Below are 20,000 nucleotides of genomic sequence, written 5' to 3' on the forward strand. Positions count from 1 at the left end.
CAAGGCCTCTAACTTCCTGCCTGCTTCACCACATTTAGCTAATTACAAAAAAAAAAAAAAAAAAATCGAGAACAATAATACTTGGAATTACATAAACTTTCAAAAAACAAGTCATTGCATAAATAATATATAAATAAAGGTATCTGAAAATAATTAAAAAGTGAAAAGTTAACATAAGAATAAGTGAGTAAATGTGAGATAAGTAAAGGTATTTAAAGATAATACGTTACTTATAAAACTACTTAAAACTATATAAATGCAGATACAAGTAAATAAATATATACCCGTAAACGCAAGACTACAAAAATTTAAGAAGTGGATAGATAAATTAAAAACAGAGAAAAAAGTAGATAAAATAAGAGAGAAAAAGAAAAAGCCCAAGGTTGCACAATCCGGCAGTTGATGTGAGCGAGCGTCCTCATTGCATGGAATTTGCAACATAATTAAAGCGGTACTCGTAAACCCAAACCACATTTACAACTGCTCAGAATGCAAGGTGGACAGACTTGGAGAGATTTACAGTCAATTCTTAATGTGCGAATCATTGTGGTGGTGAGGATGGTGGTGGTGGTGAGGATGATGGTGGTGATGGTGAGGATGATGATGGTGGTGGTGATGGTGATGGTGGTGGTGAGGATGATGGTGGTGGTGAGGATGATGGTGATGGTAATAGTGATGGTGAGGATGATGGTGGTGGTGAGGATGATGGTGATGATGATGGGGATGGTGATGACATACTGATGCTCATATTGATGTCGATGGTGATGTATTATACTGATGACGATGGCGGCGATGATGATGATGATGATGATGATAAATAAGCACAAGATGTAGACGACGACGACTACGACGACGACGACTATCATCATCATCATCATCATCATCATCATCATCAAGTAATCCAGACTTCTTTTCCTAGTTAAGGATGGAGTGAGGCAGGGTCAAAAAAAAAAAAAAAAAAAAAAAAAAAAAAAATAGGAAGAGGAACTAACCAAAATTTTACACAGTTGAATGGGCCACACACTCATTCACTCACCACTACAAGCCCCGGAATCCTGACCTCCATCTCACAGGCGCAAACATCCACACATACTTCTCAGTGCCAACCTCCCCCCCTCCTTCCCTCTGTCTGTCTTCTACGCATTCAAGATCTATGTCAAATTTGCTAGCATGTTTGTTCATCATGACTATTTCCTCAACCTCCACTTCCTCTTCCTCAAGGCCTATACTGATCTCCTTCCCTGACAAGACTGACTTCCTCTGTGCTCTTCAACTGCAAGATCAATTTCACCTCCCACGTCCACCTGCCCTGTTTGCAATTCACTCTCTTATCTCCTTCCCTTGACGACGTTATTCTTTAGGCTTCCTTCCTTCCCAGTGCACTTCCTCCTCTGATGACTTTCTCTATTAACCTCCCACGGCCGCTTCCTTCATAGTAATCACTTCCTTTGGCCACTCCCTTTTAAAGACTTAGGTATATGCCCACTTCCTTCTTAAACTCTGCTTCTACGGTCACATTCTTTGCCAATTTACTTCCTACTGTACCTATAAAACGGTCCCCAAGATGCAGTTATTTGCCTGTGGTCGATGGGTCTGCTCCGCCAAAATAATAATAATAATAATAATAATAATAATAATGATAGTCTTTTTTAATAATATTCACACTTGCAAATGTTTCTTTCAGATTTTCAAAATATTTCCTCCACAGCGACTCAAAATATTAAAAATCTATTAGTGAGATGTTGCTAAAATAATAATAATAATAATAATAATAATAATAAAGTTGGGCTGCTATCTCACTCCAGTAATTTGCAGTCCAACAAGTGCAATACAGCAGAGAGAGAGAGAGAGAGAGAATTTACCGACTGAGCAATGATTCATACTCTCTCTTCCTTCATTATTTTTCTTACTCTTTACTCCTTCCTCCTTTTCTTCCTGTATCCCTTTCTTGCTCATAGCCTTGCTCTTCCTGTTCCTCTCTTTGTTTATGCTCTCCCTTCTCCACTTCCTTCCTCCTCTCTTTCATCATCATCATCTATTAACTTTATATTCTCCCTCCTCCTCTTCCTCCCTTCCCTAACTTCTTCTTCTTTCTTCTTCTTTTTTTTCTTCATCTTCTTCTTCCTCCTCCTCCTCCTCCTCCTCTCTCACAAACAAGGAAGTCAGCGAAATCACTCTAAACTTCCGGCTTACAATTGGGCCAAACTTGATTCAATTCTTGGTTGTCTGATTGATGCCCGCACGAAGGAAGCTCCCTAACACCTCCCCCTAAGCGATTTATTTAGCTCATGACCCCCTGCCGTCCTCCGTGTGTTACAAAGAATCATCCTAATATCGCCACAGTCTGCACGTACAAAACTATATCAGACAGTCGTATCCTAAAATAAATCGGTTAGGAAAAGGTGTTAGGGAGCTTCTTTAACCGACGAGAAAACGAACCCAGGTCCGTCCGAAACGCTGAAAAAAAATCGTCTAGTGGGAGCAAGAAACGATTTGGAGACTCGGGGTGAAGTGGCACAGGTATTTCGAAGTAAAATAAATAAATAAATAAATAAATAAATAAATACATAAAAGTCTACGGTATCGCCCATGAATTTTGATCAACCCCGAACACTAAATAAGGAGAGTCTGAACGCTAAATTATGAAACCCAGGGAGGATGCCATGAATCTTTAAATAATGTTACGTAAGCGTTTCATAATTCTTCGACTAAAAAAAAAAAAAGTGGAATTTGATTGTCTGCCGCTGTCTATATTTCCCTTGATACCGGATAAAAAAAAAAAAAAAAAAAAAAAAAAGAGGTAGTGTATATCATCATCATCATCATCATCACCAACATCAACAACATCATCATCCATGGTATCATCAACACCATCATCATCATCATCATCATCAACCTAACTATTACTATCATCAGCATCATCATCACAAACATCATCATCATCATCAACCTATTATCGTCATCACTCTCATCACCATCATCATCAACCCTCATCATCATCATCACCTTTATCAACCTAACAATTATCATCATCACCATCATCACTGTCATCAGCCTATCATCATCATCATCACCTTTATCAACGTATCATCACCACCACCACCACTACTACCACCATCACCACTACTAACAAAGGGTGAACTGCATTAAATAAATCACAATTCTGTACATTAAATTTTTATGGAGCCTGTTTTCTCGATCTTGGGCAGTTCTGATGTTACGTAGCATCTTTTTATTTTATTTTTTTATTATTCGTTCAACAAGTCATTATCAGATGGAAAAGAATTATTGCACTGAATTTTGAGAGAGAGAGAGAGAGAGAGAGAGAGAGAGAGAGAGAGAGAGAGAATTTTCCCTCACCCCTCTCCCTCTCTCAAGATAAGAGTGCTGAATATAACAACAACAATAATACAATAACTATAGTAGTAGTAGTAGTAGTATGACTATTAATAATTTCCTTTATCAAACGTCAGATAAGTTGCATACCCAGCCATGCAAAATACACACTATCTATCCATCTATCTATCTATCCGCTAAACCAGTCTCTTAACATATTTCTAAAGACACGTTTTTAGATTAGCATTACGTCATCCCTTCATGGATATATTATACAGCAACATCATTTTTTTCTGAACACGAAAATTGAGGCTTTGCACTCAAGGCAGGGCGGCATCTGGTAACCATGTGATTCTCGAGCTGGTAACACTGACACGACTCATTAATATTATTATTATTATTATTATTATTATTATTATTTTCATTGTCATTATTATTATTATTATTATTATTTTTATTGTCATTATTATTATTATTATTATTATTATTATTATTATTATAGCCATCCAACGATTTATCTACTTGATTATCTTCCTACTTACCTTTCTATCTATCGATCTCCCCACCTACCTACCTATCCATCTACCTACCTACCTACCTACCAACCCACCTTACCACCTACCCACCCACCTCTCTCTCTCTCTCTCTCTCTCTACCTACCTACCTACCAACCCACCTTACCACCTACCCATCCACCTCTCTCTCTCTCTCTCTCTCTCTCTCTCATTAAGTTGGAAAGAAACTATACTCACTGAAAAATAATAAAAATAAAAAAAAGGGACCGCAACCCGCTTGACCACCTTGAAAAAATGGCCTGGAATTTTGGTAACGAGTCTTTCAAAGTCTTAACGAGAGAGAGAGAGAGAGAGAGAGAGAGAGAGAGAGAGAGAGAGAGAGAGAGAGAGAGAGAGAGAGAGAGAGAGAGAGAATAAATCCACACATATATACCCGCACCAAAAAAGGAAAAAAAAAAACTATATATTCAAAAATCAAAAAATATATATATAGTAGAAAAAACAAACAGAAAATTTTAAAGTTGAAATAAATCTTACGTAAAAAAACAAAAGGCATAAAAATTACAATAAATAAAAAATAAATCAAATAATAAAATCAAAAAATCATAAACAAGGCAGAAAAACAACCCTATATAATAAAAAAAAAGAATTATATGTGTGAAAATAAAAGCAACTTTACACTTACCTCTCAAAAAATATCATGCAAAATGTACACAGAATTATATACGCACATAAAACATTAGGTGCACATAAACTATATACATACATACATACACATACATCATAGCGAAGAGCAGGCGAAAATAACTACTATATAACCAACCACACACACACACACACACACACACACACACACACACCTGTACTCACCTCAGCCAGCGGTGTACAGCTCACTACCACAGCCGCCACCACAGCAGCTACCACACCTCTGAAATGCGAGAGAGAGTGAGAGGGATTAAAAAAAAAAGATATCTGATAAGGAGATGGGTGAAGATAGACAGATAGATATACAGTACAGACACAGACAAATAGATAGATAGACAGATGGACAGATAGACAGATAGACAGATGGACAGATAGATAGATAGATAGACAAACAGATAGATAGACAGATGGACAGACAGATAGATAGACAGAACACGGACGAGGTTGGTGGAAAACTAGGAGGAAAGGAAAGTGAAAAAGAAAGGAAAATGAAGAGAAAGAACAGGGAGGGAAAAATGAAAATATGATAAAAAAAAAAAAACAGAGGAACAGGAAGACGAAAAAAAACATGGAAGAAAAAATGAAAAAAAAAAAAAAGAAAATTAAAGAGAGAAAAGAGAGAAAAATAAGAGAATATGGAGAATAAAAAATGACAATAAGAAGAGTGGCGTATCCAGTTTCCTAAAAATGGGGAGGGGGGGGACCAAGGGGGGGCCATACCCTTCCCCTGGGGGAGGGGGAAGGGGAGGAGATGGGAAGCGAGGGGAAGGGGGAAAGGGGGGTCCACTAATTATTCCAAAATTTCAGGACCAAGGATCTGACCAGGCCCCCCCCCCAAGGGTCCCTCGATACAGACAAAAGAGAGAGAACGATGAGGGAAAGAGAGAGTCAAGAGAGAAAGAGAACAGGGAGAGATTAAAGAGAAGGTGGAGGGAAAAGAGATTACATAAAAGGAGAAAAAAAGAATAGAAAAGAGAAGCAAAAAATAGGAAGATAAAACGAACAAAGGAAAAAAAACACACACAAGAAACAAAGAAAAACACAAGTGGTAAAAAACGAAAAATAGTCAAAAGGAGAAAAATGTATGAAAGAGAGAGAGAGAGAGAGAGAGAGAGAGAGAGAAAGAGCGAGAGAGAGAGAAAGGAGGCCAAAGAAGAAGTGAAGGAGTTGGAGCGTAACATGAAGAGAATGAATAATGAATGACCCTCCCTTCACCACGACGCGTCACTCCCTCAAAAGATGAATAAAAAAATCGTCCGGGGGCAGCCAGAAAAAAAAAAAAAATAAAATAAAAAAAGACTAAAAAAGGACCAATTCCTTTATTTCAGCAGTTATTTATTTTTTATTTTTTTCAGTATTATTAAGATTTCTTCATAATATTCTCGTTACCTCAAGACGATTTTATTCAGCTTTGAGGGGAGAGGGAGAGAGAGAGATTACGTATTAAATTTTTTCTTCCACCGTGGACGATTAAATTTCTCTGAAGGAAATTAATGGCCTCAAAAAACCACAAATCCGAAAAAAATATATACATTTTCCCAGGCTCCTATGACTCACTCTCTGTCAAATTTTACGATCGGGGGTGTTGTGGACCGAAATATTAAAAAAACATGAAGAGATAAGAAAAAAAAAAAAACATATCAATACCACCGCTCACTGCCACAATAAAATAAATAATAAATAAATAACATGAATAAAGACGTGATTGATACCCGTCATGTATAAGAGCCAAGGGATTGAGGTCATGAGGTCACTGAAGGGAGAGAAAGAGGCAACAAGGTATCATGCAAAGTATCAATAGTCATGATTATTAGGTGTCATGCACAACAACCAGAAGACAGCACTACTTGTCATGCAAAAGGAGATGAGATTATTATTATTATTATTATTATTATCATTATTATTATTATTTTTACCTGTCATGCATAAGAAACAATAAAGACGAGGATTATTTTCCGTCATGCATAAGAGTCAACAGAGGAGTGATCATTATTATTTCCCCATCATGCACAAAAGCCAACAGAGACCATATATATTACAGTCACGCACCAAACATAAATGATTTATACCTGTCAAGCACGAGACCCAGGAGAGAAGAGGTCATGAGGTCACTGATAGGGGAAGAATGGCGCCGTGACCTGACCTCCCGGGCGTACGAGTCAGTTCCCGGAATGAAGGGGTTAGCGATGAGTCAGGTCAACGCAGTGCCTCTCATCAGTCATGCGGTCAGGTGCTCAAGGACGCTCCCCGCCTCTCACTTTCATCGCCGCCACACCTCACCACACCACATCACACCACAGAATGCATAATCACACCTCACCACACCACACCACAGTACACCACACCACACCACACCACAGAATGCATAATCACACCTCACCACACCACACCACAGTACACCACACTACACCACACCACAGAATGCATAATCACACCTCACCACACCACACCACACGACATCACACCACACTACACCACACCACACTCCACACCCAATCCCTAACCCTTTCTGCTCCGTCGATGGCCAGATGAAGACAGACTGGAGGAACGATTTGGCACTTACCCAAGAAAACTCGCTTCTGCCTCATAAATACAGATCATTGAATTTCTTGCAACCATGACTCGTGTTTTCAGGTTCCGTCCACACACACACACACACACACACACACACACACACACACACACACACACACTGGATTTAGCTCACCGCAATCATTATATCAGCCACCCCCCTCCTCCCCACCTCTCTCTCTCTCTCTCTCTCTCTCTTTACCTGAGGACATTAACCCTTTTACCGCTTCACTACGAGGACCTCCTCTAAGATTTTTATGCCTGCTATCTCCAGACGATTTTCTTCAACTGAGAATTTTGTTTGATCACACTGGAGGGATTTGGTACGGTATTTATTTATTTATTTATTTTATTTATTTATTTATTTATACTTTATGAGAGTTTTATCGATATTAGTCTGAAGGCATCAAAAAAAAAAAAAAAAAATACTACTACAGGTACTACTACTACTACTGCTACTACTACTACTACTACTACTAATAATAATAATAACAAGCCCTCAGGATGAAAGGGCTAAATACGAAGGGGTCTCTTGAGGCATTATTATTATTATTATTATTATTATTCTCTGAAGCATTCATCGCCTTTATCGCGTTCTGGCGACCATCATCCACTTCATGTAGTGCTGCCTATCTTTTCCGTCACATTTTATTACTCTTCTTTCATTTTCAAGTGGCTTTCCATTGAGTGACATGCCAAATGATTTCCTGTAAGCCAGGAAACCATTTGCAACGTTGGGTGGTAACCATACTACCAGCCCATACGTGTTCCCTACGTGTCAACAAGTGGGTTGGTGGAGGGTTAGTGCCCCTCCTCGCAAAACAACTAACTCAAAATGCCACCCCTTACGTGATTATGGCGTCTGGCTATAAATAAACAGATTTTTTCATTTTACCGTTAACAAAAATACTTATTAATTTCTGACTTTTTTCCTAACAAGGCCTCCCTACAGCTTAATAAAATCGTCTGAAAATAACCACCAAAAAATCCTAGATGCAAAAAATCGGTATATTGCATTTTCAAGTTTTTTTTTTAAGACTAATTTTTCCAAACGTCGCTTTTTCTGTCAGTGTCGTGAATATATATATATATATATATATATATATATATATATATATATATATATATATATATATATATATATATATTACTCTTTCCTTTACAAAATGATCATATACTTTTTTCATACTTCTATCAATACTGTTACTATTATTTTTATCTTTTTTTTTTTTGTCCTACAAATATTTTTTCCCCATGTCGCAAATGTGATGCTTTTTAGTTTTTTTCCTGTGACGTAATATTTTAATCTTTTTTTATCACAACAATTCTTTTTCGCACTTGGCTTGTGTGTGTGTGTGTGTGTGTGTGTGTGTGTGTGTGTGTGTGTGTGTGTGTGTGTGTGTGTGTGTGTGTGTGTGTGATATTGCCTCCATCTGATACAGCTGTTGTACTCACTAGGTCGTCCATCACTCTTACACTACCATTACCACCACCCCACTACCACTACCACTCCTACCACACCACCACTACCACTACCACTCCTACCACACCACCACCACCACTCCTACCACACCACCACCACCACTACCACTCCTACCACACCACCACCCCACTACCACTACCACTCCTACCACACCACCACCACCACTACCACTACCACCACAATCACCACCACCACCACAACCACCACCACCGCCTCACAGTTTAAGGTCAACCACATTACTTTCCTTCACCACTCCACTGATGATGATGATGATGACGATAATGATGATGATGATGATGATGTCACAAAACCGCCTTTACCTCTTAATCAAGTCATTTGTTGGTTCTGTCAGCCTGTAATTACGCGTCATTAACCAGGTACCTTATTAATGACCTCTTGCACCTCATCTGTCATTAGCCTCTTCAGTCTAATTACACATCTACTTAACGCCCGCTCTCAGAGTCTCACCCGCCGTCTCAAGATACAGACAACTCGCTAATGACCGTAATTAGGAAAGTTTTGGCGCCCACACCCTAAGTTAAGAGGGAATATAATCGCTTAATTAGGCACGTCTCCTCCAAGAACACCTTCCAACTCGACGGCCATCTTAAAAATTGTCTTCTGGTAATTCTAAGACGTCTCTGCTCCTTGAGGGGAAATCCATGCCTCCTGTAGGGTCAAAAGCTGAGTATTGACACTCTCAGGCACTGGGGATATTTAGGATTCTAGTCTAGCTCTCGTTTCACACACACACACACACACACACACACACACACACACACACACACACACACACACACACACACACACAGGCACGCACGCACACAATTTTTTTTTTCTCTCTGTCTCTCTCTCTCTCCACATATAACTCAAAATAAAAAAAGTCAACAATTATCCACCTTCTTTTTTTCAGATTAAAAAAAAAAAAAAAAAAAAAAAAAGTATGTTGGGTCAATTAACTGGCCACATTTTAATTGCCACAGGATACGGTAGAACGCGAGAAAACACGAAAAAAAAAAAAAACACGAGAAAACACGAGAAAATAAACACACGAGAAAACATGAGAAAAATAAATAAACGAGAAAACACGAGAAAAATAAATACACGAGAAAACGCGAGAATGCACGAGAAAACACGAGAAAATAAATACACGAGAAAACACGAGAAAACGCGAGAATACCTGAGAATGCACGAGAAAACACGAGAATGGGTACCGCTATATTATTCTGTTTTTTATTTTTTATTTTTCTGAAGCTGTAATTACTTAAAAATGAGTCTGGTAATACTAATCAGGTGTCCGTCAGAATTTTCACGTGTGGTTCTGCATAACTACTTTCGTTCCTGAGATGTTTATAGATTTAAAGATAGATGGATAGATGGATGGATGGAGGAAGGGATGGAATGAGTCTCCTTGGTTACTAGTCAAATCCACCTTTCAGTCTGACTACACCTGGCCATCAGCTAATTGGATATCTTGCCCAGGTGAGATTAAAACACCATACTCTTTCTGTTTTAACCTGACAATAAGTGAACGATACACTATGATGCTAGTCACGAAGAAGTGTCGTGTGAAAGAATGCAGAGCCGTAGTATTGTCTTTTTCTGCCACAGACGTACGTGAAATTAACTGAAAAATTGGGAAAAATATCTGGATCAATTTATTGTGAAAAGGGTATTGTCTCCACGTGTTCCCTGCGTAACGTAAGGGTTGGTTTCTTGATAGCTATTCTCTCTCTCTCTCTCTCTCTCTCTCACGCACTCAATCTCGCTCAAATGATCACTCTCCCCTGCACGCACTCCCTCACTCCGTTATGTTCTGGACACGTTACCTTCGCGTGCACACAACCCTGTTATTCGTACACAGCTGTTCTCCGTTAGAAATGTACACACACACACACACACACACACACACACACACACACACACACACACACACACACACACACACACATTCTATTCATAACCCGTAAATAGAGACGTACACAGCGAGCTTAATTACGCATACAAATGCATCCACACATACTGTACACGGAAGTATCTGTCCGGTTATGCCTGTGTGTACGTGTGTGTATGTATGTATGTATGTATGTATGTACAGTATGTATCAGGAGATACATATCTATCTGTATTAATGTATGTATAGAAGTACGTATAATTCTCTCTCTCTCTCTCTCTCTCATCTAATTTAATAAAGACATTTAGTAAATAAAGATAATGAAGGTTTTTATCTAATACCTCCAGTTACAAAATTCTAAGCTGAGAGAGAGAGAGAGAGAGAGAGAGAGAGAGAGAGAGAGAGAGAGAGAGGGGGTCTAAAATGCGCCATCGGACTGAAGGGGTTAAAATAGGGCACTTCTTCGTGACTAGTATCATTCAATCGTTGTCCATGGTCTTACTGACAGCTTTATCTTCCTAACACACACACACACACACACACACACACACACACACACACACACACACACACTGATAAGCGTTCATACATCTACATACAGGAAGACACACCAGCGCAACAGAATACGCACATAAAAAACGCATACATACACACAAGGACACGGGTAAGCACACACGGAAATACACACACACACACACACACACACACACACACTTCCTGACATTTTGATCGACTCCTGCTGTTCCTATTTTGAGACGAAAATAAAAAATTAATATTACCCTCAATGCACCGTAAGAGGGGGAGGGGAGGGGAGGGGAGGGGAGGGGAGGGGGAGGCAGGAGGGGAGAACTGTGGCAAATTCAAAGAGGGAGAGAAGAGAGGAAGTAAGGGAGGGGGAAGAGGAAGGAACGAGGATGCAAGAAAGGATGGCGAAGATGAGGGGAAGGAGGAACGTATGGGTTGGGATGGCGAAGGAAAGAAGAGGAAGAAAAGAGGGAGGGAGAGGAGAGGAGAGGAAGAGTGAAAGATATGGAAAACAGGATAAGCCTCAAAAGGACAAAACTCTGGGCCAAGATAAGATAAAGGAACTAAGGACAGAGATTTCACCCCGAAGACGCCTTTTGTGTTTTCTTTCACCTAACTTAAGACGATTTCTCACAGCCTGGGAGAGATTCTGTAGACTTAATGGAAAACAGTAAAGGGTAATCTCTCTCTCTCTCTCTCTCCGTCTGTCTCTCTGTCTCTCTCTCTGGTTGCCTGGTCACTGCTCTTCAAGTATGCATGATTCCAGGAAGTTGGCAAAGTATCATATAACACTAAAATTCCTCTATCACTAATCAATACAGACCACAGACAGACACAGAGACAGAGAGGCAGATAGACACAGGGACAGACACAGAGAGAGATAGACAGACAGACGCAGATATAGAAAGGTAGGTAGGAATAGGGAGAGTAACAAAAACAGGTACCATACGTCAATTACTCTTACTGTGTATTCAGAATGAGGCGATGACTTAGAAATTGGTCATTAGTTCAGTAAAACCACGAATTACCTTACTAATATATCACACACACACACACACACACACACACACACACACACACTCCTTAAATTCAGCTCGTACTTCAAAGCTCTCTTAGTTTACCTGTATACCTATGCTTTCTAGATTACACACTTCACCTGGATTCCCTTTCTATGATCTTACTCTAACTATACCTCAGGACAATTGTACGTAGCTTAGGAGACACCTTTTAGAGGCTAGAAAGGTTAGACACAGACTTCCTTAACCCCTTCACTACGAGGGGGCGAGAAAAAAAAAATAGGCATGAAGTGGAGAGCCTAACCCGGAAGTCCTTAAAAATGATACTTACAACGCTAGATTAAGAAAAAAAGAAAAAGAAAAAAAAGAGGCGAGTTTTATTTTACAAGGAAGCATGTTTTTTTTTTTTTTTTTTTTACTTCAAGGTCAAGACGCTTTGCTCAGCTTAGGCGGTCTCTCTCTCTCTCTCTCTCTCTCCAGACGATTTTATCCAGCCAGGCATATACTCCGCTCACTTCAACATGGCAAAACTTAGCCACGCCCCCTGCTTGAACCCTGAACGGTGATTGGCTGAACCTGGAGAGGCAACAGCACACACACACACACACACACACACACACACACACACACACACACACACACACACACACTTCGACCTTCATTCAATATCTGTATTCGAGATACGTCTGAAGAAGCATAATATTGCCAAGCGTACTGTGCGATATTGTGTGTGTGTGTGTGTGTGTGTGTGTGTGTGTGTGTGTGTGTTTGCAAAGGAATGGGTAAGCGAATGACAAACAAAAGATATATGGCTGACCTGTTTATTATCTACCTATCTATCTATCTGTTTGTTTGCCTGCTTGCCTGTCTGTCTAACCACCCATTTATCTATCTGCCGGTCTTTAACACACACAGATGCAAAACTAAAGCAGCAAACACACACACACACACACACACACACACACACACACACACACACACACATCTTCAAGGGTACGTCAAAGAAACAACGTCACTACACGGTATTATCCTTCATCATTTTCCTACTACTACCATTACTACTACTACAACTATTGCTACTACTACTACTACTACTACTACTCCTCCTACTACTACTACATATCACGTTTGTCTCAGTCATATTCTCATCGGGTAAGGAAGATCCCTAACACCTCTTCCATAGCGATTTATTTTAGAAGTGGGGTGGTTAATATTCTTTTGTACGTAATTAATTCAGAGTATGGCGATATTGGGAGGATTTATGTAACACAGAAGAGGAGCGTAAGGTGTAAAAAAAAAAAAATAAATCGCTTAGGAAAAGGTGCTAGGGAGAAACGACAGACCTCTTTCTCCCTACTCCCCAACACACAGCATACCCACACACCCTGTACTCCCTCATTTTTCCACTCAGCACCACTCATTCCCCTCGCCTCTCCCCTCTACCTCCTTCCGCCTCAGGTCTTCCCCTCATCCACACGACACGCACCGAACACAACAAAATCATTCGCTCCTTCTTTTTGCTCCTCTTCCCCTTCTCCCTCCCCTTTCCCTTCCTCTTCCCCTTCTCCCTTCCCTTCCTCTTCCCTTCTCCCTCCTCTTCCCCTTCTGCTTCTCCTTCCACTTCCCCTTCCTCTCCCCTCCCCTTCCTCCTTCCCCTTCCCCTTTCCCTCCCCCTCCCTTCCTCTCACCTCACTCGCCCACCTATCGCCCTGGGCACAGATTCAACAAGTCTCCCTTCATTTTAATTCTCCCTTTATTTTATGCAGGACGAACAGAGACAAGAAGATGATATGCACCCTATTTTCTTCGTTCATCCTACAAAAAAACAAAGACAAATTTCTCTCTCCCTTATTTATTGCAGGAAGTACAAGGCACTGAATAATTACCCTACACTCTCCTTCCTTGTAGTACATCCAGCTCCGTAACACCTTTTCCTTAGCGATTTAATTTTGGCAGGTTTATCCCTTTTGTACGTTATTTATGCAGAGTATGGCGATGTTTGAAGGATATTTCTTTATAATTTATTTCTAGTATTAAGTATAAAAAAAAAAAAGTTCGCAGCAAAGGGGTTGACAGGTGAAAGGTCAGGTGAGGTTTTATGAAATGTGTGTTTTACATCCCGTAGATTTTGATGAGAATTTATGAAAGGTGTGTTACATCCCGTAGATTTTTACTGGGGTGTAAAGCGAATAAAATGCTGCTTGAATATAATGAGAGAGAGAGAGAGAGAGAGAGAGAGAGAGAGAGAGAGAGAGAGAGAGAGAGAATCATGTAAGAGAGGAAAAGAGAGGAATAATATTATGTACAAAACAAGGAGACGAGAATGGGGGAAGGGAGAAGAGAAAGAGCATAGATGAAGGGAAAAAAAGAAGAGAGGGGAAAAGAACGATAGGTATTACAGAACAGGAGGGAAAAGAGAAGAGCGGAAGAAGAGAGTGCAAGAGAGGAAGGGGAAAAGGCAAAAGAGAGGGGAAGGGAGGATGACAAAGGAAGCACGATAATGAGGAGCACAGAGCGAGAGAGAGAAAGGGAGGAGGGGTGAGGGAACGATAAGAGAAAATATATGGGGAAGAGGAAGAGAACTTAGAGAGAGAGAGAGAGAGAGAGAGAGAGAGAGAGAGAGAGAGAGAGAGAGTGAGGAATGGGATGGATGAGGGATGAAAGAAAGAACGGTAAGGATGGGTGGGGGGGTTGGGGAGGAGGGGGAGGGAGAGGGGAAAGTAAGGGTGGGAGGGTCGGAGGAGTAAGGTGGGGGATGGCTGGGGGTGGGAGGGGAGGGGGGAGGAGGGTGGGGTAAAGGGGAGAGAAGGGTGGGGATCTAGGGACGCGAAAGGGTGAAGGTAAGAAGGTAAAGATGAGGGTGAGGGGGGAGGGAAAAAGGGAGAGGTGAGGGTAAGGGTGAGGGGGGCAGAGGGGAGGAGTTGGGGGGGCGTCTTGAGCAGTGCAGGTCTATCACAGAAAAAAAAAAAAAAAAAAGACGATACCTGTTCAGCAATCAAGAAAATAGCTTCGTAGAATACCACACCTCCCAAACTACGTAATTGCGCGGGGTGGAGGGTGGGGTGAGGGAGGTGGGTGGGGGGTGGGGGTGGGGGGTGAATTATGGGGGTGATCTTAGGCCGCCCCACCATCATCATCATCATCATCACTTCATATTTATTGCTCTGATTATTACGCGTTTTTCCTTTACCTGCGAATTACAGACTGAGAACGCGCAGGTGTTCAAGACAGGTGTGAACGCTATCCAATATCATTAAATATACCGAAGCAGGTGTTTGGCGACGCAAATTAAATACTGTTTGTAAAAGGAGGAGGGCACTAGAACGCAATAAGACAAGGATCCAGTAGTTCAGATTATTAAATGCACAGGAAGTCACACTACGCCTCTCTCAGCGTTTACATGATAACTTGTCACCTTTTGGATTCGAATCACGGCCCTTCAATACTCTCTCTCCTCTGTGTTTTCGTCAGGTAAGGAGCATCCCTAACACCTCTTCCTTAGCGATTTATTTTCCAGACTACCTAATAACACCGTCTTCAATGGTTCTTGTATCTTTCTGATATAAACTGCATGACACACAAGAATATGGTAAAGGGGCAGAATCAGAACTAAATCGGTAAGGAAGAGGTGTTAGTAAGCTTCCTATAACCGCTCGAGAATAGCATCCCAAGACTTCCACAAAGCACGTATTGCTAGGAAAAGCCAAACTCAGCATCCTAGCCAAAACACTCAGGAATGGGGTATATGAGCTGAGAATCCTAGCGTCCTCTCCCTGTCAGTCTCCCTGCCAACCCGTCCCATCCCGGCGTGTATTCTCCCTCCCCCCCTCCCTCTCCCTGTGGCTTCCTCTCCCTCCCTGTGGCCTTCCCTCCCCGTCTCTTTCTCTCCCTTCCCCTCCCCCTAGTAAAGATGTCCGGTCATGCAGTGGGAAAGTCGCAGGCACAGGACGTGCATGAAGAGAGCCAACCACAGGCACTATGCATGACCCCACGAGAGAGAGAGAGAGAGAGAGAGAGAGAGAGAGAGAGAGAGAGAGAATTATCATTAATTATTATTATTATTATTATTATTATTATTACTACTACTACTACTACTACTACCACCACCATCACAAAAAAAAAATAAAAAAAGCAAAACAGTACGAGTATCACACACGTATTCCTTCCCTCAACTACATTACGCCAAAAATTAATTCTTGACACACACACACACACACACACACACACACACACACACACACACACACACACACACAAATAATAACTTCTGGTGAAACACTGCACAAGACCACGCTTGCCATTCGCTCGGTGCCGCTTACTAAAATAAAAAAATAAATAAATAAGAAAAATGATAAGAGAGAGAGAGAGAGAGAGAGAGAGGGGACCAGACAGGTATTTGATATTGTTAATGGGAGCAAATATGAAAACTATCTATCTATCTATTGCCAGTCGCCTTAATCCCGTACGGGGTGTCCACAAACAAATCGCCTCCACGTCGCCGTGTCCCTCGCCATTTCACCGCCCTGCTCCCAGCTCACACCCCTCCCCCCTCATATACCTCTCCACTCCATCCCTCCGTCTCATCCTTGGTCTCTCCCTCCCTCTCCCCCCTTCCACGAAAACACTGGATATTACATTTTTATTTTTATGTAATCCCGGGGTTGTTATAAAACTAATCCCTTATAATCTGTAGCAGTTTCAGTCGTTCTGGCGGATTTTTTTGATAATTTGCGATAGTTTTGGCGGATTTTTTAATAATTTGCGATAGTTTTGGCGGATATTTGATAATTTGCGATAGTTTTGGGGGATTTTTTTTTAAATAATTTGCGATAGTTTTGGCGGATTTTTAATAATTTAGGATAGTTTTCCATTATTTTCGTGTAATATTTATGTCTTGGTAATCTTTGTGACCGTATTTACAATTCTTAACTACTCGATACAATCCTTATTTCGGTGAGACAATTTCAGAATATTGATGAGAATTTTCTGTAATTTAACTGTGGATATTTTTTAATGCTTTATCTGTCGGCCCATACCTCCCAAATAAATTAGTTATTGTTTATTCTTTCTTTTTTTATTTATTTATGTTTTATTATTTCTTCTGATCAATCTCAGTGATACAGTTCGTGAAATTTTAAAGACACTGAGCTAATTTTAAACTCAATTTTCAAGAACGCATACTTCATTACCAATTATCACCTGCAGAGATTATAATTATTTAGATTACGATTTTTGGACTGAAAGAGTAGGCTTCATTAACGCCACAAACGCAACTCCCTCCGTCCCCCACCTCACCTGCAAAAAAACGTAGCGTAAGAGGCCAATTAGCTAACCTGCACACCTAGCCTCACCTGCCGACCCACCTGCCTCCTGTGCCCTGCTAAAAGTGACCAATATTGGGCAACAAGGGCACTACATCGCACCTGACCCAGCCTCACCTCACCTGACCTCCTTTCATCACATCTAACACAACCCATCCTAACCCATGTGACCCTAACTTTCACATCTAATAAGCCACCTAACTCAGCCTACCTAACTTCATATCTAATACAACAGCCTAACCCAATAACCTAACCTACCTTCACCTACTCATCTAAAGTTACTGTATTTTCCTTAACAAAAACTCAATGACCCAGTTAAAGTGATAATACCCACAAAAAAACGCGGCCCATTTACAACAAACAACAATCACTACACGCCTAACCTACCCTAACCTTGCCTAATATAACCTAACCTAATCTAATCTAAGCCAACCTAACTTCATCTCATCGCATCTAACTAGTCCAACCTCACCTAACCTGCCATAACCTAGCCCAACCTCGCCTCGCCTCACCTCACCTCATCTCACCTGGCCTAATCTATCCTAATCTCACCTCACGTCACATCATCTCATCTCACCTAATCTCATCTCATCTCACTTCACGTTCTCTAATCTAACCTAACTTTCCGTGCCAAAGTGCAAATAGTGGACAACAGGCTCGCACTCACAACACAAAACCATCAGCACCAAAATGGAAGAAACTGCTGGGTGCGTATATCACCTTACTAGACACGTGCTGCTCTCCTGATCGCACCTTTGTAATCATCACCCATCGCTCTGTAACATTAATTTCCCCTTAAGTGTTTGCTGACACAGAAAATCTTCATGTATTCTTTGTAACTAAAAGATAACACAAATTCTAAAGTTAACAAAAAATCGCATGTGACGATGTAAATTAAGCTTTTCAATACGAGTACGTTTTTATAAGTATGATTCCTGTTCCGCCAGACGATTTTACTCAAGAAAGCTCTCATACCGAAGGGTTTTAGGACCGCTGCCTCTAAAGCCTTCACCTCTATGTTGGGGAAAATTATCTACAGACAGCAAAAATAAAATACTGCAGATGTCAAGGGGTTACAATGGCTAGCCTCCTGCCATTCATCGCAATCAATATTTGCAACAAGTTATTCCATACCCGTAATCTTGGCTCTGTGACGCAATTACATCTTCAACACTGACTTCTAACTTAAAACATCAACCCAATCCCTTCCCTAAGATGACGCATTATTCCTGTTTACCATTGCTCCCTCAGACGATATTAAACCGCTTAGAAAGATTAAACCAACAATAAATCAATAAAACACCAGTAGGTCATTTGTTTCTCCAAGTTAAATCGGACTACAATATGTACCTCCATCTTTATATACCCCAACCAGCGTTTAAATCTCTATCTTTAAATGCCCAAACCAGCATTTAAATCTCGATCTTTAAATGCCCAAACCAGCATTGAAATCTCCATCTTTAAATACCCAAACCAACATATAAATATCCAGGTTAAATCACACTCGTTATCTCCATCTTATACCCCAACCAGCATTTAAATCTCCAGGTTAAATCACACTAATTATCTCCATCTTTAAATACCCCCAACATTTAAATCTCCAGGTTAAATCACACTAGTTACCTCCATCTTTAAATACCCCAACCAGCATTTAAATCTCCAACTTTAAAGCACACTACTCACCTCCACTGCACAATCATCCTGTAAGACAAACTGGACGGGGCTTCAGTGGGTCAGAAATCGTCGAGAACTGTAAATACGCGTGTGTGTGTTTGCAAGGGTGGATGACGAAGGGTTGGCGTCAGAGGAGGCCAAAGGGACAGACGCGTGCACTCCCTCCCCCTGCCAGATGAAGACTAAAAGGATGACCCGGGCACGACAACGTTTATGGGTAGAGGCAGCAGGCATACCAACCCTTCCTCCACCTCCACCTCTGTTCCTCCTCCTTCTCCTCCACTTCTGTTCCTCCTCCTCCACCTCCAACTCCACCTGTTCCTCCTCCTCCTCCTCTTCAAACCCTTGTAATAGGCCCTCGTTTCAAGTCACCCTTTTTTTTTTTTTTACTTTTTTTTTTTCATTTTATTACCTGGACAAATCTAGCACTCTAATCCAGCTGAAGCCAGACGATTTTATTAAGCTGAGGGAGTCATAGAGGCCTGAGATCAACAGCCACCATTAGCCCTTGCATCGTTAGGACAGCTCTAAGACTCAACCACCTAACGCCAGAGGAATTAATAAGGAAGAGAGGGATAAGAGATGAACAGGAGGAAGAAAAGAAGAGGTTGGGGAGGAGAGAGAGGATAAGGAAGAAAGGGGAGACATGTGGATAAGGAAGGAAAGGGAGGGAAGAAAATGAGAGGAGAGGGGACGAGGAAGAAGCAAGGGAAGAAAAGAAAACTGAGATGACAAATAGGACGGAAAGACACGTGGTTAATAGAAGCGTGGCAGACCATGTGATTGAGGGCTGGGCTGGGTAAGGTAGGGTTGGGTAGGGTAGGGCAGGGTAGGGTTGGGTAGGGCAGGGTATGGTAGGGTAGGGTAGGGCGGGGCGGGGCGGGGCGGGGCACGGCAGGGTGGGGTAGGGTAGGGTAGGGTAAGACAGCGTAGAGTTGGACTGGGTAAGATGGGGCAGGG

The 20,000-nt window shown here is 41.1% G+C and overlaps 1 protein-coding gene across 1 annotated transcript in view; it reads right to left on the reverse strand.

The window, feature by feature from the left end:
• LOC145403751 (uncharacterized) overlaps positions 1-20,000 on the reverse strand; it is a 78,392-nt gene that overhangs the window by 43,289 nt on the left and 15,103 nt on the right. The window lies entirely within an intron of this gene.

This window comes from Coenobita brevimanus, chromosome 61 (assembly GCF_032717465.1).
Source record: "Coenobita brevimanus isolate Jiangsu-jjx chromosome 61, ASM3271746v2, whole genome shotgun sequence".
Taxonomy (NCBI): Eukaryota; Metazoa; Arthropoda; class Malacostraca; order Decapoda; family Coenobitidae; genus Coenobita; species Coenobita brevimanus.